The sequence below is a fragment of the Pimephales promelas genome, chromosome 21 (genome assembly GCF_988280905.1).
Source record: "Pimephales promelas chromosome 21, fPimPro1.hap1.1, whole genome shotgun sequence".
In the NCBI taxonomy this organism is placed as follows: domain Eukaryota; kingdom Metazoa; phylum Chordata; class Actinopteri; order Cypriniformes; family Leuciscidae; genus Pimephales; species Pimephales promelas.
The window spans coordinates 10,624,693-10,652,518 of record NC_142789.1 but is presented as its reverse complement, the minus strand read 5'-3'; the positions used below and the strand labels follow the sequence as shown (position 1 = coordinate 10,652,518).

Genomic DNA, 27,826 nt, shown 5'->3' with positions numbered 1-27,826 from the left:
CACAGCTCTTGCCGGGTGCAGTGGCGCGTGCCTGTAGTCCAAGCTACTGGGAGGCTGAGGCTGGTGGATCTCTTGAGCTCGGGGGTTCTGGACTGCAGTGGACTATGTCGATTGGGTGTCCGCGCTAAGTTCGGTATCGATATGGTGTTCCTGGGGGAGCCCGGGACCACCAGGTCGCCTAAGGAGGGGTGAACCGGCCCAGGTCGGAGACGAAGCAGGTCAAAGTCCCCGTGTCGATCAGTAGTGGGATCGTGCCTGGGAATAGACACTGCAGTGCTGCCTGAGCGATACAGTGAGACCCATTCTTTTGTGTGAACAGTTATTCTGTGAAATCTAATAAATAACAGCAACAACAAATGAACATAAAATAAAGCCCTTAATGGCCAAATAAAACTGTCCAATCCAGTCTTCATTTATTATAATAAAGTACATTTTTTCTATATGGCTTCCCTGTTAGATACATTTACACCAATGCCTTATATTTTTTAATGTATCACAAATGTAGTTTAGATGTCCGTATTTTACAAATAGCCTATTAAAGATATTTAATGATCAAACTGCTGAAAATCTATATATAAAGCAAACGATTGATTTGTTAAACTAAGATCACTTTATTTAATTTTTAAAGTTACCAATTAGAATAGATTAAGATAAATATGCTAGTGGATAAAAAAAAAAAAAAAACTCAGGCTAGGGCCTACATGTGGTTAGATAGCTATAATCTAAATGTATTGTGCAAAAATAATTTAGCAATTAAAAATGCATAAATAAGACAATGTACTACTTACCTTTAACAATATAGCTACCAAAGAGATTGTAAAATGCTTTAGTTCATCGGATCCTGCCTAATCATTCCCTGGTATTTTGTTTTCATACACTAGAGGGCGCTGTGAGCCACTGGATTCAGTAGCAGCGCTGATTCTCACAGCTCTCGCCGGGTGCAGTGGCGCGCGCCTGTAGTCCAAGCTACTGGGAGGTTGAGGCTGGTGGATTGCTTGAGCTCAGGGGTTCTGGACTGCAGTGGACTATGTCGATCGGGTGTCCGTGCTAAGTTCGGTATCGATATGGTGCTTCTGGGGGAGCCCGGGACCACCAGGTCGCCTAAGGAGGGGTGAACCGGCCCAGGTCGGAGACGAAGCAGGTCAAAGTCCCCGTGTCGATCAGTAGTGGGATCGCGCCTGTGAATAGACTCTGCAGTGCAGCCTGAGCGATACAGCGAGACTCGGTCTTTTGTGTGAACAGTTATTCCGTGGAATCTAATAAACAGCAGCAACAACAAATGAACACAAAATAAAGCCACTAATGGCCAAATAAAACTTTCCAATCCAGTCTTCATTTATCATAATAAAGTAAATTTTTTCTATATGGCTTCCCTGTTAGATACATTTACACCAATGCCTTATATTTTTGTAATGTCTCACAAATGTAATTTAGTTGTCCGTATTTTAAAAATAGCCTATAATACATATTTAATGATCAAACAGCTGAAAATCTATAGATAAAGCAAATGATTGATTTGTTAAGGTAAGATCACTTCATTTTATTTTTAAAGTTACCAATTAGAATAGATTAAGAGAAATAGGCTAGTTGCTAAAAAAAAATACAAAAAAATAAAACTCAGGCTAGGGCCTATATGTGGTTAGACAGCTCAATCCGATCTCACGACCAATCGTACGAATTCGAGGAATGATTAAAAAGTGGGTAATTCGTAAGAATTCTTACGACCTCACTCGTACGAATTAGTACGATTTTGCTAAATCGTACATATTTTACGAATTGGCCAATTCGTATGAATTCGTACGAATGACCTGACCCTTACCCCGCCCCTAAACCTAACCATCACGTGGGTTTAGACAAATCGTACGAATTCGTATGAGTGAGGTTGTACGAATTAGTACGAATTAGCCACTTTTTAATCATTCGTCGAATTCGTACGAATTGGCCGTGAGATAGCGTAGGACAGCTATAATTTAAATACGTTGTGCAAAAATAATTTAGCAATTAAAAAATGCATAAATAAGACAATGTACTACTTATCTTTAACAATATAGCTACCAAAGAGATTGTAAAATGCTTTAGTTCATCGGATCCTGCCTAATCATTCCCTGGTATTTTGTTTTCATACACTAGAGGGCGCTGTGAGCCACTGGATTCAGGAGCAGCGCTGATTCTCACAGCTCTCGCCAGGTGCAGTGGCGCGTGCCTGTAGTCCAAGCTACTGGGAGGCTGAGGCTGGTGGATCTCTTGAGCTCAGGGGTTCTGTACTGCAGTGGACTATGTCGATTGGGTGTCCGCGCTAAGTTCGGTATCGATATGGTGTTCCTGGGGGAGCCCGGGACCACCAGGTCGCCTAAGGAGGGGTGAACCGGCCCAGGTCGGAGACGAAGCAGGTCAAAATCCCCGTGGCGATCAGTAGTGGGATCGTGCCTGTGAATAGACACTGCAGTGCTGCCTGAGCGATACAGTGAGACCCATTCTTTTGTCTGAACAGTTATTCTGTGAAATCTAATAAATAACAGCAACAACAAATTAACATAAAATAAAGCCCTTAATGGCCAAATAAAACTGTCCAATCCAGTCTTCATTTATTATAATAAAGTACATTTTTTCTATATGGCTTCCCTGTTAGATACATTTACACCAATGCCTTATATTTTTTAATGTATCACAAATGTAGTTTAGATGTCCGTATTTTACAAATAGCCTATTAAAGATATTTAATGATCAAACTGCTGAAAATCTATATATAAAGCAAACGATTGATTTGTTAAACTAAGATCACTTTATTTAATTTTTAAAGTTACCAATTAGAATAGATTAAGATAAATATGCTAGTGGATAAAAAAAAAAAAACTCAGGCTAGGGCCTACATGTGGTTAGATAGCTATAATTTAAATGTATTGTGCAAAAATAATTTAGCAATTAAAAAATGCATAAATAAGACAATGTACTACTTACCTTTAAGAATATAGCTACCAAAGAGATTGTAAAATGCTTTAGTTCATCGGATCCTGCCTAATCATTCCCTGGTATTTTGTTTTCATACACTAGAGGGCGCTGTGAGCCACTGGATTCAGTAGCAGCGCTGATTCTCACAGCTCTCGCCGGGTGCAGTGGCGCGCGCCTGTAGTCCAAGCTACTGGGAGGTTGAGGCTGGTGGATTGCTTGAGCTCAGGGGTTCTGGACTGCAGTGGACTATGTCGATCGGGTGTCCGTGCTAAGTTCGGTATCGATATGGTGCTTCTGGGGGAGCCCGGGACCACCAGGTCGCCTAAGGAGGGGTGAACCGGCCCAGGTCGGAGACGAAGCAGGTCAAAGTCCCCGTGTCGATCAGTAGTGGGATCGCGCCTGTGAATAGACTCTGCAGTGCAGCCTGAGCGATACAGCGAGACTCGGTCTTTTGTGTGAACAGTTATTCTGTGGAATCTAATAAACAGCAGCAACAACAAATGAACACAAAATAAAGCCACTAATGGCCAAATAAAACTTTCCAATCCAGTCTTCATTTATCATAATAAAGTAAATTTTTTCTATATGGCTTCCCTGTTAGATACATTTACACCAATGCCTTATATTTTTGTAATGTCTCACAAATGTAATTTAGTTGTCCGTATTTTAAAAATAGCCTATAATACATATTTAATGATCAAATAGCTGAAAATCTATAGATAAAGCAAATGATTGATTTGTTAAGCTAAGATCACTTCTTTTTATTTTTAAAGTTACCAATTAGAATAGATTAAGAGAAATAGGCTAGTTGCTAAAAAAAAATACAAAAAAATAAAAACTCAGGCTAGGGCCTATATGTGGTTACACAGCTCAAGCCGATCTCACGACCAATCGTACGAATTCGAGGAAAGATTGAAAAGTGGGTAATTCGTAAGAATTCTTACGACCTCACTCGTACGAATTAGTATGATTTTGCTAAATCGTACATATTTTACGAATTGGCCAATTCGTATAAATTCGTACGAATGACCTGACCCTTACCCCGCCCCTAAACCTAACCATCACGTGGGTTTAGACAAATCGTACGAATTCGTATGAGTGAGGTTGTACGAATTAGTACGAATTAGCCACTTTTTAATTATTCGTCGAATTCGTACGAAATTGGTCGTGAGATAGCGTAGGACAGCTATAATTTAAATGCGTTGTGCAAAAATAATTTAGCAATTAAAAAATGCATAAATAAGACAATGTACTACTTATCTTTAACAATATAGCTACCAAAGAGATTGTAAAATGCTTTAGTTCATCGGATCCTGCCTAATCATTCCCTGGTATTTTGTTTTCATACACTAGAGGGCGCTGTGAGCCACTGGATTCAGGAGCAGCGCTGATTCTCACAGCTCTCGCCAGGTGCAGTGGCGCGTGCCTGTAGTCCAAGCTACTGGGAGGCTGAGGCTGGTGGATCTCTTGAGCTCAGGGGTTCTGTACTGCAGTGGACTATGGCGATTGGGTGTCCGCGCTAAGTTCGGTATCGATATGGTGTTCCTGGGGGAGCCCGGGACCACCAGGTCGCCTAAGGAGGGGTGAACCGGCCCAGGTCGGAGACGAAGCAGGTCAAAATCCCCGTGGCGATCAGTAGTGGGATCGTGCCTGTGAATAGACACTGCAGTGCTGCCTGAGCGATACAGTGAGACCCATTCTTTTGTCTGAACAGTTATTCTGTGAAATCTAATAAATAACAGCAACAACAAATTAACATAAAATAAAGCCCTTAATGGCCAAATAAAACTGTCCAATCCAGTCTTCATTTATTATAATAAAGTACATTTTTTCTATATGGCTTCCCTGTTAGATACATTTACACCAATGCCTTATATTTTTTAATGTATCACAAATGTAGTTTAGATGTCCGTATTTTACAAATAGCCTATTAAAGATATTTAATGATCAAACTGCTGAAAATCTATATATAAAGCAAACGATTGATTTGTTAAACTAAGATCACTTTATTTAATTTTTAAAGTTACCAATTAGAATAGATTAAGATAAATATGCTAGTGGATAAAAAAAAAAAAAACTCAGGCTAGGGCCTACATGTGGTTAGATAGCTATAATTTAAATGTATTGTGCAAAAATAATTTAGCAATTAAAAAATGCATAAATAAGACAATGTACTACTTACCTTTAACAATATAGCTACCAAAGAGATTGTAAAATGCTTTAGTTCATCGGATCCTGCCTAATCATTCCCTGGTATTTTGTTTTCATACACTAGAGGGCGCTGTGAGCCACTGGATTCAGTAGCAGCGCTGATTCTCACAGCTCTCGCCGGGTGCAGTGGCGCGTGCCTGTAGTCCAAGCTACTGGGAGGCTGAGGCTGGTGGATTGCTTGAGCTCAGGGGTTCTGGACTGCAGTGGACTATGTCGATCGGGTGTCCGTGCTAAGTTCGGTATCGATATGGTGCTTCTGGGGGAGCCCGGGACCACCAGGTCGCCTAAGGAGGGGTGAACCGGCCCAGGTCGGAGACGAAGCAGGTCAAAGTCCCCGTGTTGATCAGTAGTGGGATCGCGCCTGTGAATAGACTCTGCAGTGCAGCCTGAGCGATACAGCGAGACTCGGTCTTTTGTGTGAACAGTTATTCTGTGGAATCTAATAAACAGCAGCAACAACAAATGAACACAAAATAAAGCCACTAATGGCCAAATAAAACTTTCCAATCCAGTCTTCATTTATCATAATAAAGTAAATTTTTTCTATATGGCTTCCCTGTTAGATACATTTACACCAATGCCTTATATTTTTGTAATGTCTCACAAATGTAATTTAGTTGTCCGTATTTTAAAAATAGCCTATAATACATATTTAATGATCAAATAGCTGAAAATCTATAGATAAAGCAAATGATTGATTTGTTAAGGTAAGATCACTTCATTTTATTTTTAAAGTTACCAATTAGAATAGATTAAGAGAAATAGGCTAGTTGCTAAAAAAAAATACAAAAAAATAAAAACTCAGGCTAGGGCCTATATGTGGTTAGACAGCTCAAGCCGATCTCACGACCAATCGTACGAATTCGAGGAATGATTAAAAAGTGGGTAATTCGTAAGAATTCTTACGACCTCACTCGTACGAATTAGTACGATTTTGCTAAATCGTACATATTTTACGAATTGGCCAATTCGTATGAATTCGTACTAATGACCTGACCCTTACCCCGCCCCTAAACCTAACCATCACGTGGGTTTAGACAAATCGTACAAATTCGTATGAGTGAGGTTGTACGAATTAGTACGAATTAGCCACTTTTTAATCATTCGTCGAATTCGTACGAATTGGTCGTGAGATAGCGTAGGACAGCTATAATTTAAATGCGTTGTGCAAAAATAATTTAGCAATTAAAAAATGCATAAATAAGACAATGTACTACTTATCTTTAACAATATAGCTACCAAAGAGATTGTAAAATGCTTTAGTTCATCGGATCCTGCCTAATCATTCCCTGGTATTTTGTTTTCATACACTAGAGGGCGCTGTGAGCCTCTGGATTCAGGAGCAGCGCTGATTCTCACAGCTCTCGCCAGGTGCAGTGGCGCGTGCCTGTAGTCCAAGCTACTGGGAGGCTGAGGCTGGTGGATCTCTTGAGCTCAGGGGTTCTGGACTGCAGTGGACTATGTCGATTGGGTGTCCGCGCTAAGTTCGGTATCGATATGGTGTTCCTGGGGGAGCCCGGGACCACCAGGTCGCCTAAGGAGGGGTGAACCGGCCCAGGTCGGAGATGAAGCAGGTCAAAATCCCCGTGGCGATCAGTAGTGGGATCGTGCCTGTGAATAGACACTGCAGTGCTGCCTGAGCGATACAGTGAGACCCATTCTTTTGTGTGAACAGTTATTCTGTGAAATCTAATAAATAACAGCAACAACAAATGAACATAAAATAAAGCCCTTAATGGCCAAATAAAACTGTCCAATCCAGTCTTCATTTATTATAATAAAGTACATTTTTTCTATATGGCTTCCCTGTTAGATACATTTACACCAATGCCTTATATTTTTTAATGTATCACAAATGTAGTTTAGATGTCCGTATTTTACAAATAGCCTATTAAAGAAATTTAATGATCAAACTGCTGAAAATCTATATATAAAGCAAACGATTGATTTGTTAAACTAAGATCACTTTATTTAATTTTTAAAGTTACCAATTAGAATAGATTAAGATAAATATGCTAGTGGATAAAAAAAAAAAAACTCAGGCTAGGGCCTACATGTGGTTAGATAGCTATAATTTAAATGTATTGTGCAAAAATAATTTAGCAATTAAAAAATGCATAAATAAGACAATGTACTACTTACCTTTAACAATATAGCTACCAAAGAGATTGTAAAATGCTTTAGTTCATCGGATCCTGCCTAATCATTCCCTGGTATTTTGTTTTCATACACTAGAGGGCGCTGTGAGCCACTGGATTCAGTAGCAGCACTGATTCTCACAGCTCTCGCCGGGTGCAGTGGCGCGCGCCTGTAGTCCAAGCTACTGGGAGGCTGAGGCTGGTGGATTGCTTGAGCTCAGGGGTTCTGGACTGCAGTGGACTATGTCGATCGGGTGTCCGTGCTAAGTTCGGTATCGATATAGTGCTTCTGGGGGAGCCCGGGACCACCAGGTCGCCTAAGGAGGGGTGAACCGGCCCAGGTCGGAGACGAAGCAGGTCAAAGTCCCCGTGTCGATCAGTAGTGGGATCGCGCCTGTGAATAGACTCTGCAGTGCAGCCTGAGCGATACAGCGAGACTCGGTCTTTTGTGTGAACAGTTATTCCGTGGAATCTAATAAACAGCAGCAACAACAAATGAACACAAAATAAAGCCACTAATGGCCAAATAAAACTTTCCAATCCAGTCTTCATTTATCATAATAAAGTAATTTTTTTCTATATGGCTTCCCTGTTAGATACATTTACACCAATGCCTTATATTTTTGTAATGTCTCACAATTTAGTTGTCCGTATTTTAAAAATAGCCTATAATACATATTTAATGATCAAACAGCTGAAAATCTATAGATAAAGCAAATGATTGATTTGTTAAGGTAAGATCACTTCATTTTATTTTTAAAGTTACCAATTAGAATAGATTAAGAGAAATAGGCTAGTTGCTAAAAAAAAATACAAAAAAATAAAACTCAGGCTAGGGCCTATATGTGGTTAGACAGCTCAAGCCGATCTCACGACCAATCGTACGAATTCGAGGAATGATTAAAAAGTGGGTAATTCGTAAGAATTCTTACGACCTCACTCGTACGAATTAGTACGATTTTGCTAAATCGTACATATTTTACGAATTGGCCAATTCGTATGAATTCGTACGAATGACCTGACCCTTACCCCGCCCCTAAACCTAACCATCACGTGGGTTTAGACAAATCGTACGAATTCGTATGAGTGAGGTTGTACGAATTAGTACGAATTAGCCACTTTTTAATCATTCGTCGAATTCGTACGAATTGGCCGTGAGATAGCGTAGGACAGCTATAATTTAAATACGTTGTGCAAAAATAATTTAGCAATTAAAAAATGCATAAATAAGACAATGTACTACTTATCTTTAACAATATAGCTACCAAAGAGATTGTAAAATGCTTTAGTTCATCGGATCCTGCCTAATCATTCCCTGGTATTTTGTTTTCATACACTAGAGGGCGCTGTGAGCCACTGGATTCAGGAGCAGCGCTGATTCTCACAGCTCTCGCCAGGTGCAGTGGCGCGTGCCTGTAGTCCAAGCTACTGGGAGGCTGAGGCTGGTGGATCTCTTGAGCTCAGGGGTTCTGTACTGCAGTGGACTATGTCGATTGGGTGTCCGCGCTAAGTTCGGTATCGATATGGTGTTCCTGGGGGAGCCCGGGACCACCAGGTCGCCTAAGGAGGGGTGAACCGGCCCAGGTCGGAGACGAAGCAGGTCAAAATCCCCGTGGCGATCAGTAGTGGGATCGTGCCTGTGAATAGACACTGCAGTGCTGCCTGAGCGATACAGTGAGACCCATTCTTTTGTCTGAACAGTTATTCTGTGAAATCTAATAAATAACAGCAACAACAAATTAACATAAAATAAAGCCCTTAATGGCCAAATAAAACTGTCCAATCCAGTCTTCATTTATTATAATAAAGTACATTTTTTCTATATGGCTTCCCTGTTAGATACATTTACACCAATGCCTTATATTTTTTAATGTATCACAAATGTAGTTTAGATGTCCGTATTTTACAAATAGCCTATTAAAGATATTTAATGATCAAACTGCTGAAAATCTATATATAAAGCAAACAATTGATTTGTTAAACTAAGATCACTTTATTTAATTTTTAAAGTTACCAATTAGAATAGATTAAGATAAATATGCTAGTGGATAATAATAAAAAAAAAAAACTCAGGCTAGGGCCTACATGTGGTTAGATAGCTATAATCTAAATGTATTGTGCAAAAATAATTTAGCAATTAAAAAATGCATAAATAAGACAATGTACTACTTACCTTTAACAATATAGCTACCAAAGAGATTGTAAAATGCTTTAGTTCATCGGATCCTGCCTAATCATTCCCTGGTATTTTGTTTTCATACACTAGAGGGCGCTGTGAGCCACTGGATTCAGTAGCAGCGCTGATTCTCACAGCTCTTGCCGGGTGCAGTGGCGCGCGCCTGTAGTCCAAGCTACTGGGAGGTTGAGGGTGGTGGATTGCTTGAGCTCAGGTGTTCTGGACTGCAGTGGACTATGTCGATCGGGTGTCCGTGCTAAGTTCGGTATCGATATGGTGCTTCTGGGGGAGCCCGGGACCACCAGGTCGCCTAAGGAGGGGTGAACCGGCCCAGGTCGGAGACGAAGCAGGTCAAAGTCCCCGTGTCGATCAGTAGTGGGATCGCGCCTGTGAATAGACTCTGCAGTGCAGCCTGAGCGATACAGCGAGACTCGGTCTTTTGTGTGAACAGTTATTCTGTGGAATCTAATAAACAGCAGCAACAACAAATGAACACAAAATAAAGCCACTAATGGCCAAATAAAACTTTCCAATCCAGTCTTCATTTATCATAATAAAGTAAATTTTTTCTATATGGCTTCCCTGTTAGATACATTTACACCAATGCCTTATATTTTTGTAATGTCTCACAAATGTAATTTAGTTGTCCGTATTTTAAAAATAGCCTATAATACATATTTAATGATCAAATAGCTGAAAATCTATAGATAAAGCAAATGATTGATTTGTTAAGCTAAGATCACTTCTTTTTATTTTTAAAGTTACCAATTAGAATAGATTAAGAGAAATAGGCTAGTTGCTAAAAAAAAATACAAAAAAATAAAAACTCAGGCTAGGGCCTATATGTGGTTACACAGCTCAAGCCGATCTCACGACCAATCGTACGAATTCGAGGAATGATTAAAAAGTGGGTAATTCGTAAGAATTCTTACGACCTCACTCGTACGAATTAGTACGATTTAGCTAAATCGTACATATTTTACGAATTGGCCAATTCGTATAAATTCGTACGAATGACCTGACCCTTACCCCGCCCCTAAACCTAACCATCACGTGGGTTTAGACAAATCGTACGAATTCGTATGAGTGAGGTTGTACGAATTAGTACGAATTAGCCACTTTTTAATCATTCGTCGAATTCGTACGAATTGGTCGTGAGATAGCGTAGGACAGCTATAATTTAAATGCGTTGTGCAAAAATAATTTAGCAATTAAAAAATGCATAAATAAGACAATGTACTACTTATCTTTAACAATATAGCTACCAAAGAGATTGTAAAATGCTTTAGTTCATCGGATCCTGCCTAATCATTCCCTGGTATTTTGTTTTCATACACTAGAGGGCGCTGTGAGCCTCTGGATTCAGGAGCAGCGCTGATTCTCACAGCTCTCGCCAGGTGCAGTGGCGCGTGCCTGTAGTCCAAGCTACTGGGAGGCTGAGGCTGGTGGATCTCTTGAGCTCAGGGGTTCTGGACTGCAGTGGACTATGTCGATTGGGTGTCCGCGCTAAGTTCGGTATCGATATGGTGTTCCTGGGGGAGCCCGGGACCACCAGGTCGCCTAAGGAGGGGTGAACCGGCCCAGGTCGGAGATGAAGCAGGTCAAAATCCCCGTGGCGATCAGTAGTGGGATCGTGCCTGTGAATAGACACTGCAGTGCTGCCTGAGCGATACAGTGAGACCCATTCTTTTGTGTGAACAGTTATTCTGTGAAATCTAATAAATAACAGCAACAACAAATGAACATAAAATAAAGCCCTTAATGGCCAAATAAAACTGTCCAATCCAGTCTTCATTTATTATAATAAAGTACATTTTTTCTATATGGCTTCCCTGTTAGATACATTTACACCAATGCCTTATATTTTTTAATGTATCACAAATGTAGTTTAGATGTCCGTATTTTACAAATAGCCTATTAAAGATATTTAATGATCAAACTGCTGAAAATCTATATATAAAGCAAACGATTGATTTGTTAAACTAAGGTCACTTTATTTAATTTTTAAAGTTACCAATTAGAATAGATTAAGATAAATATGCTAGTGGATAAAAAAAAAAAAAAACTCAGGCTAGGGCCTACATGTGGTTAGATAGCTATAATCTAAATGTATTGTGCAAAAATAATTTAGCAATTAAAAATGCATAAATAAGACAATGTACTACTTACCTTTAACAATATAGCTACCAAAGAGATTGTAAAATGCTTTAGTTCATCGGATCCTGCCTAATCATTCCCTGGTATTTTGTTTTCATACACTAGAGGGCGCTGTGAGCCACTGGATTCAGTAGCAGCGCTGATTCTCACAGCTCTCGCCGGGTGCAGTGGCGCGCGCCTGTAGTCCAAGCTACTGGGAGGTTGAGGCTGTTGGATTGCTTGAGCTCAGGGGTTCTGGACTGCAGTGGACTATGTCGATCGGGTGTCCGTGCTAAGTTCGGTATCGATATGGTGCTTCTGGGGGAGCCCGGGACCACCAGGTCGCCTAAGGAGGGGTGAACCGGCCCAGGTCGGAGACGAAGCAGGTCAAAGTCCCCGTGTCGATCAGTAGTGGGATCGCGCCTGTGAATAGACTCTGCAGTGCAGCCTGAGCGATACAGCGAGACTCGGTCTTTTGTGTGAACAGTTATTCTGTGGAATCTAATAAACAGCAGCAACAACAAATGAACACAAAATAAAGCCACTAATGGCCAAATAAAACTTTCCAATCCAGTCTTCATTTATCATAATAAAGTAAATTTTTTCTATATGGCTTCCCTGTTAGATACATTTACACCAATGCCTTATATTTTTGTAATGTCTCACAAATGTAATTTAGTTGTCCGTATTTTAAAAATAGCCTATAATACATATTTAATGATCAAATAGCTGAAAATCTATAGATAAAGCAAATGATTGATTTGTTAAGCTAAGATCACTTCTTTTTATTTTTAAAGTTACCAATTAGAATAGATTAAGAGAAATAGGCTAGTTGCTAAAAAAAAATACAAAAAAATAAAAACTCAGGCTAGGGCCTATATGTGGTTACACAGCTCAAGCCGATCTCACGACCAATCGTACGAATTCGAGGAAAGATTGAAAAGTGGGTAATTCGTAAGAATTCTTACGACCTCACTCGTACGAATTAGTATGATTTTGCTAAATCGTACATATTTTACGAATTGGCCAATTCGTATAAATTCGTACGAATGACCTGACCCTTACCCCGCCCCTAAACCTAACCATCACGTGGGTTTAGACAAATCGTACGAATTCGTATGAGTGAGGTTGTACGAATTAGTACGAATTAGCCACTTTTTAATCATTCGTCGAATTCGTACGAATTGGTCGTGAGATAGCGTAGGACAGCTATAATTTAAATGCGTTGTGCAAAAATAATTTAGCAATTAAAAAATGCATAAATAAGACAATGTACTACTTATCTTTAACAATATAGCTACCAAAGAGATTGTAAAATGCTTTAGTTCATCGGATCCTGCCTAATCATTCCCTGGTATTTTGTTTTCATACACTAGAGGGCGCTGTGAGCCTCTGGATTCAGGAGCAGCGCTGATTCTCACAGCTCTCGCCAGGTGCAGTGGCGCGTGCCTGTAGTCCAAGCTACTGGGAGGCTGAGGCTGGTGGATCTCTTGAGCTCAGGGGTTCTGGACTGCAGTGGACTATGTCGATTGGGTGTCCGCGCTAAGTTCGGTATCGATATGGTGTTCCTGGGGGAGCCCGGGACCACCAGGTCGCCTAAGGAGGGGTGAACCGGCCCAGGTCGGAGATGAAGCAGGTCAAAATCCCCGTGGCGATCAGTAGTGGGATCGTGCCTGTGAATAGACACTGCAGTGCTGCCTGAGCGATACAGTGAGACCCATTCTTTTGTGTGAACAGTTATTCTGTGAAATCTAATAAATAACAGCAACAACAAATGAACATAAAATAAAGCCCTTAATGGCCAAATAAAACTGTCCAATCCAGTCTTCATTTATTATAATAAAGTACATTTTTTCTATATGGCTTCCCTGTTAGATACATTTACACCAATGCCTTATATTTTTTAATGTATCACAAATGTAGTTTAGATGTCCGTATTTTACAAATAGCCTATTAAAGAAATTTAATGATCAAACTGCTGAAAATCTATATATAAAGCAAACGATTGATTTGTTAAACTAAGATCACTTTATTTAATTTTTAAAGTTACCAATTAGAATAGATTAAGATAAATATGCTAGTGGATAAAAAAAAAAAAACTCAGGCTAGGGCCTACATGTGGTTAGATAGCTATAATTTAAATGTATTGTGCAAAAATAATTTAGCAATTAAAAAATGCATAAATAAGACAATGTACTACTTACCTTTAACAATATAGCTACCAAAGAGATTGTAAAATGCTTTAGTTCATCGGATCCTGCCTAATCATTCCCTGGTATTTTGTTTTCATACACTAGAGGGCGCTGTGAGCCACTGGATTCAGTAGCAGCACTGATTCTCACAGCTCTCGCCGGGTGCAGTGGCGCGCGCCTGTAGTCCAAGCTACTGGGAGGCTGAGGCTGGTGGATTGCTTGAGCTCAGGGGTTCTGGACTGCAGTGGACTATGTCGATCGGGTGTCCGTGCTAAGTTCGGTATCGATATAGTGCTTCTGGGGGAGCCCGGGACCACCAGGTCGCCTAAGGAGGGGTGAACCGGCCCAGGTCGGAGACGAAGCAGGTCAAAGTCCCCGTGTCGATCAGTAGTGGGATCGCGCCTGTGAATAGACTCTGCAGTGCAGCCTGAGCGATACAGCGAGACTCGGTCTTTTGTGTGAACAGTTATTCCGTGGAATCTAATAAACAGCAGCAACAACAAATGAACACAAAATAAAGCCACTAATGGCCAAATAAAACTTTCCAATCCAGTCTTCATTTATCATAATAAAGTAATTTTTTTCTATATGGCTTCCCTGTTAGATACATTTACACCAATGCCTTATATTTTTGTAATGTCTCACAATTTAGTTGTCCGTATTTTAAAAATAGCCTATAATACATATTTAATGATCAAACAGCTGAAAATCTATAGATAAAGCAAATGATTGATTTGTTAAGGTAAGATCACTTCATTTTATTTTTAAAGTTACCAATTAGAATAGATTAAGAGAAATAGGCTAGTTGCTAAAAAAAAATACAAAAAAATAAAACTCAGGCTAGGGCCTATATGTGGTTAGACAGCTCAAGCCGATCTCACGACCAATCGTACGAATTCGAGGAATGATTAAAAAGTGGGTAATTCGTAAGAATTCTTACGACCTCACTCGTACGAATTAGTACGATTTTGCTAAATCGTACATATTTTACGAATTGGCCAATTCGTATGAATTCGTACGAATGACCTGACCCTTACCCCGCCCCTAAACCTAACCATCACGTGGGTTTAGACAAATCGTACGAATTCGTATGAGTGAGGTTGTACGAATTAGTACGAATTAGCCACTTTTTAATCATTCGTCGAATTCGTACGAATTGGCCGTGAGATAGCGTAGGACAGCTATAATTTAAATACGTTGTGCAAAAATAATTTAGCAATTAAAAAATGCATAAATAAGACAATGTACTACTTATCTTTAACAATATAGCTACCAAAGAGATTGTAAAATGCTTTAGTTCATCGGATCCTGCCTAATCATTCCCTGGTATTTTGTTTTCATACACTAGAGGGCGCTGTGAGCCACTGGATTCAGGAGCAGCGCTGATTCTCACAGCTCTCGCCAGGTGCAGTGGCGCGTGCCTGTAGTCCAAGCTACTGGGAGGCTGAGGCTGGTGGATCTCTTGAGCTCAGGGGTTCTGTACTGCAGTGGACTATGTCGATTGGGTGTCCGCGCTAAGTTCGGTATCGATATGGTGTTCCTGGGGGAGCCCGGGACCACCAGGTCGCCTAAGGAGGGGTGAACCGGCCCAGGTCGGAGACGAAGCAGGTCAAAATCCCCGTGGCGATCAGTAGTGGGATCGTGCCTGTGAATAGACACTGCAGTGCTGCCTGAGCGATACAGTGAGACCCATTCTTTTGTCTGAACAGTTATTCTGTGAAATCTAATAAATAACAGCAACAACAAATTAACATAAAATAAAGCCCTTAATGGCCAAATAAAACTGTCCAATCCAGTCTTCATTTATTATAATAAAGTACATTTTTTCTATATGGCTTCCCTGTTAGATACATTTACACCAATGCCTTATATTTTTTAATGTATCACAAATGTAGTTTAGATGTCCGTATTTTACAAATAGCCTATTAAAGATATTTAATGATCAAACTGCTGAAAATCTATATATAAAGCAAACAATTGATTTGTTAAACTAAGATCACTTTATTTAATTTTTAAAGTTACCAATTAGAATAGATTAAGATAAATATGCTAGTGGATAAAAAAAAAAAAAACTCAGGCTAGGGCCTACATGTGGTTAGATAGCTATAATTTAAATGTATTGTGCAAAAATAATTTAGCAATTAAAAAATGCATAAATAAGACAATGTACTACTTACCTTTAACAATATAGCTACCAAAGAGATTGTAAAATGCTTTAGTTCATCGGATCCTGCCTAATCATTCCCTGGTATTTTGTTTTCATACACTAGAGGGCGCTGTGAGCCACTGGATTCAGTAGCAGCGCTGATTCTCACAGCTCTCGCCGGGTGCAGTGGCGCGCGCCTGTAGTCCAAGCTACTGGGAGGCTGAGGCTGGTGGATTGCTTGAGCTCAGGGGTTCTGGACTGCAGTGGACTATGTCGATCGGGTGTCCGTGCTAAGTTCGGTATCGATATGGTGCTTCTGGGGGAGCCCGGGACCACCAGGTCGCCTAAGGAGGGGTGAACCGGCCCAGGTCGGAGACGAAGCAGGTCAAAGTCCCCGTGTCGATCAGTAGTGGGATCGCGCCGGTGAATAGACTCTGCAGTGCAGCCTGAGCGATACAGTGAGACCCATTCTTTTGTGTGAACAGTTATTCTGTGAAATCTAATAAATAACAGCAACAACAAATGAACATAAAATAAAGCCCTTAATGGCCAAATAAAACTGTCCAATCCAGTCTTCATTTATTATAATAAAGTACATTTTTTCTATATGGCTTCCCTGTTAGATACATTTACACCAATGCCTTATATTTTTTAATGTATCACAAATGTAGTTTAGATGTCCGTATTTTACAAATAGCCTATTAAAGATATTTAATGATCAAACTGCTGAAAATCTATATATAAAGCAAACGATTGATTTGTTAAACTAAGATCACTTTATTTAATTTTTAAAGTTACCAATTAGAATAGATTAAGATAAATATGCTAGTGGATAATAATAAAAAAAAAAAACTCAGGCTAGGGCCTACATGTGGTTAGATAGCTATAATCTAAATGTATTGTGCAAAAATAATTTAGCAATTAAAAAATGCATAAATAAGACAATGTACTACTTACCTTTAACAATATAGCTACCAAAGAGATTGTAAAATGCTTTAGTTCATCGGATCCTGCCTAATCATTCCCTGGTATTTTGTTTTCATACACTAGAGGGCGCTGTGAGCCACTGGATTCAGTAGCAGCGCTGATTCTCACAGCTCTTGCCGGGTGCAGTGGCGCGCGCCTGTAGTCCAAGCTACTGGGAGGTTGAGGGTGGTGGATTGCTTGAGCTCAGGTGTTCTGGACTGCAGTGGACTATGTCGATCGGGTGTCCGTGCTAAGTTCGGTATCGATATGGTGCTTCTGGGGGAGCCCGGGACCACCAGGTCGCCTAAGGAGGGGTGAACCGGCCCAGGTCGGAGACGAAGCAGGTCAAAGTCCCCGTGTCGATCAGTAGTGGGATCGCGCCTGTGAATAGACTCTGCAGTGCAGCCTGAGCGATACAGCGAGACTCGGTCTTTTGTGTGAACAGTTATTCTGTGGAATCTAATAAACAGCAGCAACAACAAATGAACACAAAATAAAGCCACTAATGGCCAAATAAAACTTTCCAATCCAGTCTTCATTTATCATAATAAAGTAAATTTTTTCTATATGGCTTCCCTGTTAGATACATTTACACCAATGCCTTATATTTTTGTAATGTCTCACAAATGTAATTTAGTTGTCCGTATTTTAAAAATAGCCTATAATACATATTTAATGATCAAATAGCTGAAAATCTATAGATAAAGCAAATGATTGATTTGTTAAGCTAAGATCACTTCTTTTTATTTTTAAAGTTACCAATTAGAATAGATTAAGAGAAATAGGCTAGTTGCTAAAAAAAAATACAAAAAAATAAAAACTCAGGCTAGGGCCTATATGTGGTTAGACAGCTCAAGCCGATCTCACGACCAATCGTACGAATTCGAGGAATGATTAAAAAGTGGGTAATTCGTAAGAATTCTTACGACCTCACTCGTACGAATTAGTACGATTTAGCTAAATCGTACATATTTTACGAATTGGCCAATTCGTATAAATTCGTACGAATGACCTGACCCTTACCCCGCCCCTAAACCTAACCATCACGTGGGTTTAGACAAATCGTACGAATTCGTATGAGTGAGGTTGTACGAATTAGTACGAATTAGCCACTTTTTAATCATTCGTCGAATTCATACGAATTGGTCGTGAGATAGCGTAGGACAGCTATAATTTAAATGCGTTGTGCAAAAATAATTTAGCAATTAAAAAATGCATAAATAAGACAATGTACTACTTATCTTTAACAATATAGCTACAAAAGAGATTGTAAAATGCTTTAGTTCATCGGATCCTGCCTAATCATTCCCTGGTATTTTGTTTTCATACACTAGAGGGCGCTGTGAGCCACTGGATTCAGGAGCAGCGCTGATTCTCACAGCTCTCGCCGGGTGCAGTGGCGTGTGCCTGTAGTCCAAGCTACTGGGAGGCTGAGGCTGGTGGATCTCTTGAGCTCGGGGGTTCTGGACTGCAGTGGACTATGTCGATTGGGTGTCCGCGCTAAGTTCGGTATCGATATGGTGTTCCTGGGGGAGCCCGGGACCACCAGGTCGCCTAAGGAGGGGTGAACCGGCCCAGGTCGGAGACGAAGCAGGTCAAAGTCCCCGTGTCGATCAGTAGTGGGATCGTGCCTGGGAATAGACACTGCAGTGCTGCCTGAGCGATACAGTGAGACCCATTCTTTTGTGTGAACAGTTATTCTGTGAAATCTAATAAATAACAGCAACAACAAATGAACATAAAATAAAGCCCTTAATGGCCAAATAAAACTGTCCAATCCAGTCTTCATTTATTATAATAAAGTACATTTTTTCTATATGGCTTCCCTGTTAGATACATTTACACCAATGCCTTATATTTTTTAATGTATCACAAATGTAGTTTAGATGTCCGTATTTTACAAATAGCCTATTAAAGATATTTAATGATCAAACTGCTGAAAATCTATATATAAAGCAAACGATTGATTTGTTAAACTAAGGTCACTTTATTTAATTTTTAAAGTTACCAATTAGAATAGATTAAGATAAATATGCTAGTGGATAAAAAAAAAAAAAAAACTCAGGCTAGGGCCTACATGTGGTTAGATAGCTATAATCTAAATGTATTGTGCAAAAATAATTTAGCAATTAAAAATGCATAAATAAGACAATGTACTACTTACCTTTAACAATATAGCTACCAAAGAGATTGTAAAATGCTTTAGTTCATCGGATCCTGCCTAATCATTCCCTGGTATTTTGTTTTCATACACTAGAGGGCGCTGTGAGCCACTGGATTCAGTAGCAGCGCTGATTCTCACAGCTCTCGCCGGGTGCAGTGGCGCGCGCCTGTAGTCCAAGCTACTGGGAGGTTGAGGCTGTTGGATTGCTTGAGCTCAGGGGTTCTGGACTGCAGTGGACTATGTCGATCGGGTGTCCGTGCTAAGTTCGGTATCGATATGGTGCTTCTGGGGGAGCCCGGGACCACCAGGTCGCCTAAGGAGGGGTGAACCGGCCCAGGTCGGAGACGAAGCAGGTCAAAGTCCCCGTGTCGATCAGTAGTGGGATCGCGCCTGTGAATAGACTCTGCAGTGCAGCCTGAGCGATACAGCGAGACTCGGTCTTTTGTGTGAACAGTTATTCTGTGGAATCTAATAAACAGCAGCAACAACAAATGAACACAAAATAAAGCCACTAATGGCCAAATAAAACTTTCCAATCCAGTCTTCATTTATCATAATAAAGTAAATTTTTTCTATATGGCTTCCCTGTTAGATACATTTACACCAATGCCTTATATTTTTGTAATGTCTCACAAATGTAATTTAGTTGTCCGTATTTTAAAAATAGCCTATAATACATATTTAATGATCAAATAGCTGAAAATCTATAGATAAAGCAAATGATTGATTTGTTAAGCTAAGATCACTTCTTTTTATTTTTAAAGTTACCAATTAGAATAGATTAAGAGAAATAGGCTAGTTGCTAAAAAAAAATACAAAAAAATAAAAACTCAGGCTAGGGCCTATATGTGGTTACACAGCTCAAGCCGATCTCACGACCAATCGTACGAATTCGAGGAAAGATTGAAAAGTGGGTAATTCGTAAGAATTCTTACGACCTCACTCGTACGAATTAGTATGATTTTGCTAAATCGTACATATTTTACGAATTGGCCAATTCGTATAAATTCGTACGAATGACCTGACCCTTACCCCGCCCCTAAACCTAACCATCACGTGGGTTTAGACAAATCGTACGAATTCGTATGAGTGAGGTTGTACGAATTAGTACGAATTAGCCACTTTTTAATCATTCGTCGAATTCGTACGAATTGGTCGTGAGATAGCGTAGGACAGCTATAATTTAAATGCGTTGTGCAAAAATAATTTAGCAATTAAAAAATGCATAAATAAGACAATGTACTACTTATCTTTAACAATATAGCTACCAAAGAGATTGTAAAATGCTTTAGTTCATCGGATCCTGCCTAATCATTCCCTGGTATTTTGTTTTCATACACTAGAGGGCGCTGTGAGCCTCTGGATTCAGGAGCAGCGCTGATTCTCACAGCTCTCGCCAGGTGCAGTGGCGCGTGCCTGTAGTCCAAGCTACTGGGAGGCTGAGGCTGGTGGATCTCTTGAGCTCAGGGGTTCTGGACTGCAGTGGACTATGTCGATTGGGTGTCCGCGCTAAGTTCGGTATCGATATGGTGTTCCTGGGGGAGCCCGGGACCACCAGGTCGCCTAAGGAGGGGTGAACCGGCCCAGGTCGGAGATGAAGCAGGTCAAAATCCCCGTGGCGATCAGTAGTGGGATCGTGCCTGTGAATAGACACTGCAGTGCTGCCTGAGCGATACAGTGAGACCCATTCTTTTGTGTGAACAGTTATTCTGTGAAATCTAATAAATAACAGCAACAACAAATGAACATAAAATAAAGCCCTTAATGGCCAAATAAAACTGTCCAATCCAGTCTTCATTTATTATAATAAAGTACATTTTTTCTATATGGCTTCCCTGTTAGATACATTTACACCAATGCCTTATATTTTTTAATGTATCACAAATGTAGTTTAGATGTCCGTATTTTACAAATAGCCTATTAAAGAAATTTAATGATCAAACTGCTGAAAATCTATATATAAAGCAAACGATTGATTTGTTAAACTAAGATCACTTTATTTAATTTTTAAAGTTACCAATTAGAATAGATTAAGATAAATATGCTAGTGGATAAAAAAAAAAAACTCAGGCTAGGGCCTACATGTGGTTAGATAGCTATAATTTAAATGTATTGTGCAAAAATAATTTAGCAATTAAAAAATGCATAAATAAGACAATGTACTACTTACCTTTAACAATATAGCTACCAAAGAGATTGTAAAATGCTTTAGTTCATCGGATCCTGCCTAATCATTCCCTGGTATTTTGTTTTCATACACTAGAGGGCGCTGTGAGCCACTGGATTCAGTAGCAGCACTGATTCTCACAGCTCTCGCCGGGTGCAGTGGCGCGCGCCTGTAGTCCAAGCTACTGGGAGGCTGAGGCTGGTGGATTGCTTGAGCTCAGGGGTTCTGGACTGCAGTGGACTATGTCGATCGGGTGTCCGTGCTAAGTTCGGTATCGATATAGTGCTTCTGGGGGAGCCCGGGACCACCAGGTCGCCTAAGGAGGGGTGAACCGGCCCAGGTCGGAGACGAAGCAGGTCAAAGTCCCCGTGTCGATCAGTAGTGGGATCGCGCCTGTGAATAGACTCTGCAGTGCAGCCTGAGCGATACAGCGAGACTCGGTCTTTTGTGTGAACAGTTATTCCGTGGAATCTAATAAACAGCAGCAACAACAAATGAACACAAAATAAAGCCACTAATGGCCAAATAAAACTTTCCAATCCAGTCTTCATTTATCATAATAAAGTAATTTTTTTCTATATGGCTTCCCTGTTAGATACATTTACACCAATGCCTTATATTTTTGTAATGTCTCACAATTTAGTTGTCCGTATTTTAAAAATAGCCTATAATACATATTTAATGATCAAACAGCTGAAAATCTATAGATAAAGCAAATGATTGATTTGTTAAGGTAAGATCACTTCATTTTATTTTTAAAGTTACCAATTAGAATAGATTAAGAGAAATAGGCTAGTTGCTAAAAAAAAATACAAAAAAATAAAACTCAGGCTAGGGCCTATATGTGGTTAGACAGCTCAAGCCGATCTCACGACCAATCGTACGAATTCGAGGAATGATTAAAAAGTGGGTAATTCGTAAGAATTCTTACGACCTCACTCGTACGAATTAGTACGATTTTGCTAAATCGTACATATTTTACGAATTGGCCAATTCGTATGAATTCGTACGAATGACCTGACCCTTACCCCGCCCCTAAACCTAACCATCACGTGGGTTTAGACAAATCGTACGAATTCGTATGAGTGAGGTTGTACGAATTAGTACGAATTAGCCACTTTTTAATCATTCGTCGAATTCGTACGAATTGGCCGTGAGATAGCGTAGGACAGCTATAATTTAAATACGTTGTGCAAAAATAATTTAGCAATTAAAAAATGCATAAATAAGACAATGTACTACTTATCTTTAACAATATAGCTACCAAAGAGATTGTAAAATGCTTTAGTTCATCGGATCCTGCCTAATCATTCCCTGGTATTTTGTTTTCATACACTAGAGGGCGCTGTGAGCCACTGGATTCAGGAGCAGCGCTGATTCTCACAGCTCTCGCCAGGTGCAGTGGCGCGTGCCTGTAGTCCAAGCTACTGGGAGGCTGAGGCTGGTGGATCTCTTGAGCTCAGGGGTTCTGTACTGCAGTGGACTATGTCGATTGGGTGTCCGCGCTAAGTTCGGTATCGATATGGTGTTCCTGGGGGAGCCCGGGACCACCAGGTCGCCTAAGGAGGGGTGAACCGGCCCAGGTCGGAGACGAAGCAGGTCAAAATCCCCGTGGCGATCAGTAGTGGGATCGTGCCTGTGAATAGACACTGCAGTGCTGCCTGAGCGATACAGTGAGACCCATTCTTTTGTCTGAACAGTTATTCTGTGAAATCTAATAAATAACAGCAACAACAAATTAACATAAAATAAAGCCCTTAATGGCCAAATAAAACTGTCCAATCCAGTCTTCATTTATTATAATAAAGTACATTTTTTCTATATGGCTTCCCTGTTAGATACATTTACACCAATGCCTTATATTTTTTAATGTATCACAAATGTAGTTTAGATGTCCGTATTTTACAAATAGCCTATTAAAGATATTTAATGATCAAACTGCTGAAAATCTATATATAAAGCAAACAATTGATTTGTTAAACTAAGATCACTTTATTTAATTTTTAAAGTTACCAATTAGAATAGATTAAGATAAATATGCTAGTGGATAAAAAAAAAAAAAACTCAGGCTAGGGCCTACATGTGGTTAGATAGCTATAATTTAAATGTATTGTGCAAAAATAATTTAGCAATTAAAAAATGCATAAATAAGACAATGTACTACTTACCTTTAACAATATAGCTACCAAAGAGATTGTAAAATGCTTTAGTTCATCGGATCCTGCCTAATCATTCCCTGGTATTTTGTTTTCATACACTAGAGGGCGCTGTGAGCCACTGGATTCAGTAGCAGCGCTGATTCTCACAGCTCTCGCCGGGTGCAGTGGCGCGCGCCTGTAGTCCAAGCTACTGGGAGGCTGAGGCTGGTGGATTGCTTGAGCTCAGGGGTTCTGGACTGCAGTGGACTATGTCGATCGGGTGTCCGTGCTAAGTTCGGTATCGATATGGTGCTTCTGGGGGAGCCCGGGACCACCAGGTCGCCTAAGGAGGGGTGAACCGGCCCAGGTCGGAGACGAAGCAGGTCAAAGTCCCCGTGTCGATCAGTAGTGGGATCGCGCCGGTGAATAGACTCTGCAGTGCAGCCTGAGCGATACAGTGAGACCCATTCTTTTGTGTGAACAGTTATTCTGTGAAATCTAATAAATAACAGCAACAACAAATGAACATAAAATAAAGCCCTTAATGGCCAAATAAAACTGTCCAATCCAGTCTTCATTTATTATAATAAAGTACATTTTTTCTATATGGCTTCCCTGTTAGATACATTTACACCAATGCCTTATATTTTTTAATGTATCACAAATGTAGTTTAGATGTCCGTATTTTACAAATAGCCTATTAAAGATATTTAATGATCAAACTGCTGAAAATCTATATATAAAGCAAACGATTGATTTGTTAAACTAAGATCACTTTATTTAATTTTTAAAGTTACCAATTAGAATAGATTAAGATAAATATGCTAGTGGATAATAATAAAAAAAAAAAACTCAGGCTAGGGCCTACATGTGGTTAGATAGCTATAATCTAAATGTATTGTGCAAAAATAATTTAGCAATTAAAAAATGCATAAATAAGACAATGTACTACTTACCTTTAACAATATAGCTACCAAAGAGATTGTAAAATGCTTTAGTTCATCGGATCCTGCCTAATCATTCCCTGGTATTTTGTTTTCATACACTAGAGGGCGCTGTGAGCCACTGGATTCAGTAGCAGCGCTGATTCTCACAGCTCTTGCCGGGTGCAGTGGCGCGCGCCTGTAGTCCAAGCTACTGGGAGGTTGAGGGTGGTGGATTGCTTGAGCTCAGGTGTTCTGGACTGCAGTGGACTATGTCGATCGGGTGTCCGTGCTAAGTTCGGTATCGATATGGTGCTTCTGGGGGAGCCCGGGACCACCAGGTCGCCTAAGGAGGGGTGAACCGGCCCAGGTCGGAGACGAAGCAGGTCAAAGTCCCCGTGTCGATCAGTAGTGGGATCGCGCCTGTGAATAGACTCTGCAGTGCAGCCTGAGCGATACAGCGAGACTCGGTCTTTTGTGTGAACAGTTATTCTGTGGAATCTAATAAACAGCAGCAACAACAAATGAACACAAAATAAAGCCACTAATGGCCAAATAAAACTTTCCAATCCAGTCTTCATTTATCATAATAAAGTAAATTTTTTCTATATGGCTTCCCTGTTAGATACATTTACACCAATGCCTTATATTTTTGTAATGTCTCACAAATGTAATTTAGTTGTCCGTATTTTAAAAATAGCCTATAATACATATTTAATGATCAAATAGCTGAAAATCTATAGATAAAGCAAATGATTGATTTGTTAAGCTAAGATCACTTCTTTTTATTTTTAAAGTTACCAATTAGAATAGATTAAGAGAAATAGGCTAGTTGCTAAAAAAAAATACAAAAAAATAAAAACTCAGGCTAGGGCCTATATGTGGTTACACAGCTCAAGCCGATCTCACGACCAATCGTACGAATTCGAGGAATGATTAAAAAGTGGGTAATTCGTAAGAATTCTTACGACCTCACTCGTACGAATTAGTACGATTTAGCTAAATCGTACATATTTTACGAATTGGCCAATTCGTATAAATTCGTACGAATGACCTGACCCTTACCCCGCCCCTAAACCTAACCATCACGTGGGTTTAGACAAATCGTACGAATTCGTATGAGTGAGGTTGTACGAATTAGTACGAATTAGCCACTTTTTAATCATTCGTCGAATTCATACGAATTGGTCGTGAGATAGCGTAGGACAGCTATAATTTAAATGCGTTGTGCAAAAATAATTTAGCAATTAAAAAATGCATAAATAAGACAATGTACTACTTATCTTTAACAATATAGCTACAAAAGAGATTGTAAAATGCTTTAGTTCATCGGATCCTGCCTAATCATTCCCTGGTATTTTGTTTTCATACACTAGAGGGCGCTGTGAGCCACTGGATTCAGGAGCAGCGCTGATTCTCACAGCTCTCGCCGGGTGCAGTGGCGTGTGCCTGTAGTCCAAGCTACTGGGAGGCTGAGGCTGGTGGATCTCTTGAGCTCGGGGGTTCTGGACTGCAGTGGACTATGTCGATTGGGTGTCCGCGCTAAGTTCGGTATCGATATGGTGTTCCTGGGGGAGCCCGGGACCACCAGGTCGCCTAAGGAGGGGTGAACCGGCCCAGGTCGGAGACGAAGCAGGTCAAAGTCCCCGTGTCGATCAGTAGTGGGATCGTGCCTGGGAATAGACACTGCAGTGCTGCCTGAGCGATACAGTGAGACCCATTCTTTTGTGTGAACAGTTATTCTGTGAAATCTAATAAATAACAGCAACAACAAATGAACATAAAATAAAGCCCTTAATGGCCAAATAAAACTGTCCAATCCAGTCTTCATTTATTATAATAAAGTAAATTTTTTCTATATGGCTTCCCTGTTAGATACATTTACACCAATGCCTTATATTTTTTAATGTATCACAAATGTAGTTTAGATGTCCGTATTTTACAAATAGCCTATTAAAGATATTTAATGATCAAACTGCTGAAAATCTATATATAAAGCAAACGATTGATTTGTTAAACTAAGGTCACTTTATTTAATTTTTAAAGTTACCAATTAGAATAGATTAAGATAAATATGCTAGTGGATAAAAAAAAAAAAAAACTCAGGCTAGGGCCTACATGTGGTTAGATAGCTATAATCTAAATGTATTGTGCAAAAATAATTTAGCAATTAAAAATGCATAAATAAGACAATGTACTACTTACCTTTAACAATATAGCTACCAAAGAGATTGTAAAATGCTTTAGTTCATCGGATCCTGCCTAATCATTCCCTGGTATTTTGTTTTCATACACTAGAGGGCGCTGTGAGCCACTGGATTCAGTAGCAGCGCTGATTCTCACAGCTCTCGCCGGGTGCAGTGGCGCGCGCCTGTAGTCCAAGCTACTGGGAGGTTGAGGCTGTTGGATTGCTTGAGCTCAGGGGTTCTGGACTGCAGTGGACTATGTCGATCGGGTGTCCGTGCTAAGTTCGGTATCGATATGGTGCTTCTGGGGGAGCCCGGGACCACCAGGTCGCCTAAGGAGGGGTGAACCGGCCCAGGTCGGAGACGAAGCAGGTCAAAGTCCCCGTGTCGATCAGTAGTGGGATCGCGCCTGTGAATAGACTCTGCAGTGCAGCCTGAGCGATACAGCGAGACTCGGTCTTTTGTGTGAACAGTTATTCTGTGGAATCTAATAAACAGCAGCAACAACAAATGAACACAAAATAAAGCCACTAATGGCCAAATAAAACTTTCCAATCCAGTCTTCATTTATCATAATAAAGTAAATTTTTTCTATATGGCTTCCCTGTTAGATACATTTACACCAATGCCTTATATTTTTGTAATGTCTCACAAATGTAATTTAGTTGTCCGTATTTTAAAAATAGCCTATAATACATATTTAATGATCAAATAGCTGAAAATCTATAGATAAAGCAAATGATTGATTTGTTAAGCTAAGATCACTTCTTTTTATTTTTAAAGTTACCAATTAGAATAGATTAAGAGAAATAGGCTAGTTGCTAAAAAAAAATACAAAAAAATAAAAACTCAGGCTAGGGCCTATATGTGGTTACACAGCTCAAGCCGATCTCACGACCAATCGTACGAATTCGAGGAAAGATTGAAAAGTGGGTAATTCGTAAGAATTCTTACGACCTCACTCGTACGAATTAGTATGATTTTGCTAAATCGTACATATTTTACGAATTGGCCAATTCGTATAAATTCGTACGAATGACCTGACCCTTACCCCGCCCCTAAACCTAACCATCACGTGGGTTTAGACAAATCGTACGAATTCGTATGAGTGAGGTTGTACGAATTAGTACGAATTAGCCACTTTTTAATCATTCGTCGAATTCGTACGAATTGGTCGTGAGATAGCGTAGGACAGCTATAATTTAAATGCGTTGTGCAAAAATAATTTAGCAATTAAAAAATGCATAAATAAGACAATGTACTACTTATCTTTAACAATATAGCTACCAAAGAGATTGTAAAATGCTTTAGTTCATCGGATCCTGCCTAATCAT

General features: G+C 39.9%; 26 non-coding genes across 26 annotated transcripts; all 26 read left to right on the top strand.

The window, feature by feature from the left end:
• Window positions 1–10: 10 nt before the first annotated feature.
• LOC148970314 (signal recognition particle RNA) lies at window positions 11–309 on the top strand. The gene has a single exon (XR_016148911.1).
• Window positions 310–933: 624 nt separating this feature from the next.
• On the top strand, window positions 934–1,232 carry LOC148970313 (signal recognition particle RNA). The gene has a single exon (XR_016148769.1).
• Window positions 1,233–2,182: 950 nt separating this feature from the next.
• LOC148970312 (signal recognition particle RNA) lies at window positions 2,183–2,481 on the top strand. The gene has a single exon (XR_016148947.1).
• A 622-nt stretch (window positions 2,482–3,103) lies between these two features.
• On the top strand, window positions 3,104–3,402 carry LOC148970311 (signal recognition particle RNA). Its single transcript, XR_016148768.1, has one exon.
• Window positions 3,403–4,354: 952 nt separating this feature from the next.
• Window positions 4,355–4,653, top strand: LOC148970310 (signal recognition particle RNA). Its single transcript, XR_016148982.1, has one exon.
• A 623-nt stretch (window positions 4,654–5,276) lies between these two features.
• LOC148970309 (signal recognition particle RNA) lies at window positions 5,277–5,575 on the top strand. Its single transcript, XR_016148783.1, has one exon.
• A 951-nt stretch (window positions 5,576–6,526) lies between these two features.
• LOC148970308 (signal recognition particle RNA) lies at window positions 6,527–6,825 on the top strand. Its single transcript, XR_016149003.1, has one exon.
• Window positions 6,826–7,447: 622 nt separating this feature from the next.
• Window positions 7,448–7,746, top strand: LOC148970307 (signal recognition particle RNA). Its single transcript, XR_016148805.1, has one exon.
• Window positions 7,747–8,690: 944 nt separating this feature from the next.
• LOC148970306 (signal recognition particle RNA) lies at window positions 8,691–8,989 on the top strand. Its single transcript, XR_016148946.1, has one exon.
• Window positions 8,990–9,616: 627 nt separating this feature from the next.
• On the top strand, window positions 9,617–9,915 carry LOC148970305 (signal recognition particle RNA). Its single transcript, XR_016148881.1, has one exon.
• Window positions 9,916–10,866: 951 nt separating this feature from the next.
• LOC148970304 (signal recognition particle RNA) lies at window positions 10,867–11,165 on the top strand. The gene has a single exon (XR_016149002.1).
• A 623-nt stretch (window positions 11,166–11,788) lies between these two features.
• On the top strand, window positions 11,789–12,087 carry LOC148970303 (signal recognition particle RNA). Its single transcript, XR_016148796.1, has one exon.
• Window positions 12,088–13,038: 951 nt separating this feature from the next.
• Window positions 13,039–13,337, top strand: LOC148970302 (signal recognition particle RNA). The gene has a single exon (XR_016149001.1).
• Window positions 13,338–13,959: 622 nt separating this feature from the next.
• LOC148970301 (signal recognition particle RNA) lies at window positions 13,960–14,258 on the top strand. Its single transcript, XR_016148804.1, has one exon.
• A 944-nt stretch (window positions 14,259–15,202) lies between these two features.
• Window positions 15,203–15,501, top strand: LOC148970300 (signal recognition particle RNA). The gene has a single exon (XR_016148944.1).
• Window positions 15,502–16,124: 623 nt separating this feature from the next.
• LOC148970299 (signal recognition particle RNA) lies at window positions 16,125–16,423 on the top strand. Its single transcript, XR_016148831.1, has one exon.
• A 627-nt stretch (window positions 16,424–17,050) lies between these two features.
• Window positions 17,051–17,349, top strand: LOC148970298 (signal recognition particle RNA). The gene has a single exon (XR_016148880.1).
• A 951-nt stretch (window positions 17,350–18,300) lies between these two features.
• On the top strand, window positions 18,301–18,599 carry LOC148970297 (signal recognition particle RNA). Its single transcript, XR_016148854.1, has one exon.
• A 624-nt stretch (window positions 18,600–19,223) lies between these two features.
• On the top strand, window positions 19,224–19,522 carry LOC148970296 (signal recognition particle RNA). The gene has a single exon (XR_016148795.1).
• Window positions 19,523–20,473: 951 nt separating this feature from the next.
• Window positions 20,474–20,772, top strand: LOC148970295 (signal recognition particle RNA). The gene has a single exon (XR_016149000.1).
• A 621-nt stretch (window positions 20,773–21,393) lies between these two features.
• On the top strand, window positions 21,394–21,692 carry LOC148970294 (signal recognition particle RNA). The gene has a single exon (XR_016148803.1).
• Window positions 21,693–22,636: 944 nt separating this feature from the next.
• LOC148970293 (signal recognition particle RNA) lies at window positions 22,637–22,935 on the top strand. Its single transcript, XR_016148942.1, has one exon.
• Window positions 22,936–23,558: 623 nt separating this feature from the next.
• On the top strand, window positions 23,559–23,857 carry LOC148970292 (signal recognition particle RNA). Its single transcript, XR_016148830.1, has one exon.
• Window positions 23,858–24,484: 627 nt separating this feature from the next.
• LOC148970291 (signal recognition particle RNA) lies at window positions 24,485–24,783 on the top strand. The gene has a single exon (XR_016148879.1).
• A 951-nt stretch (window positions 24,784–25,734) lies between these two features.
• LOC148970290 (signal recognition particle RNA) lies at window positions 25,735–26,033 on the top strand. Its single transcript, XR_016148853.1, has one exon.
• Window positions 26,034–26,656: 623 nt separating this feature from the next.
• On the top strand, window positions 26,657–26,955 carry LOC148970289 (signal recognition particle RNA). The gene has a single exon (XR_016148794.1).
• Window positions 26,956–27,826: the final 871 nt, after the last annotated feature.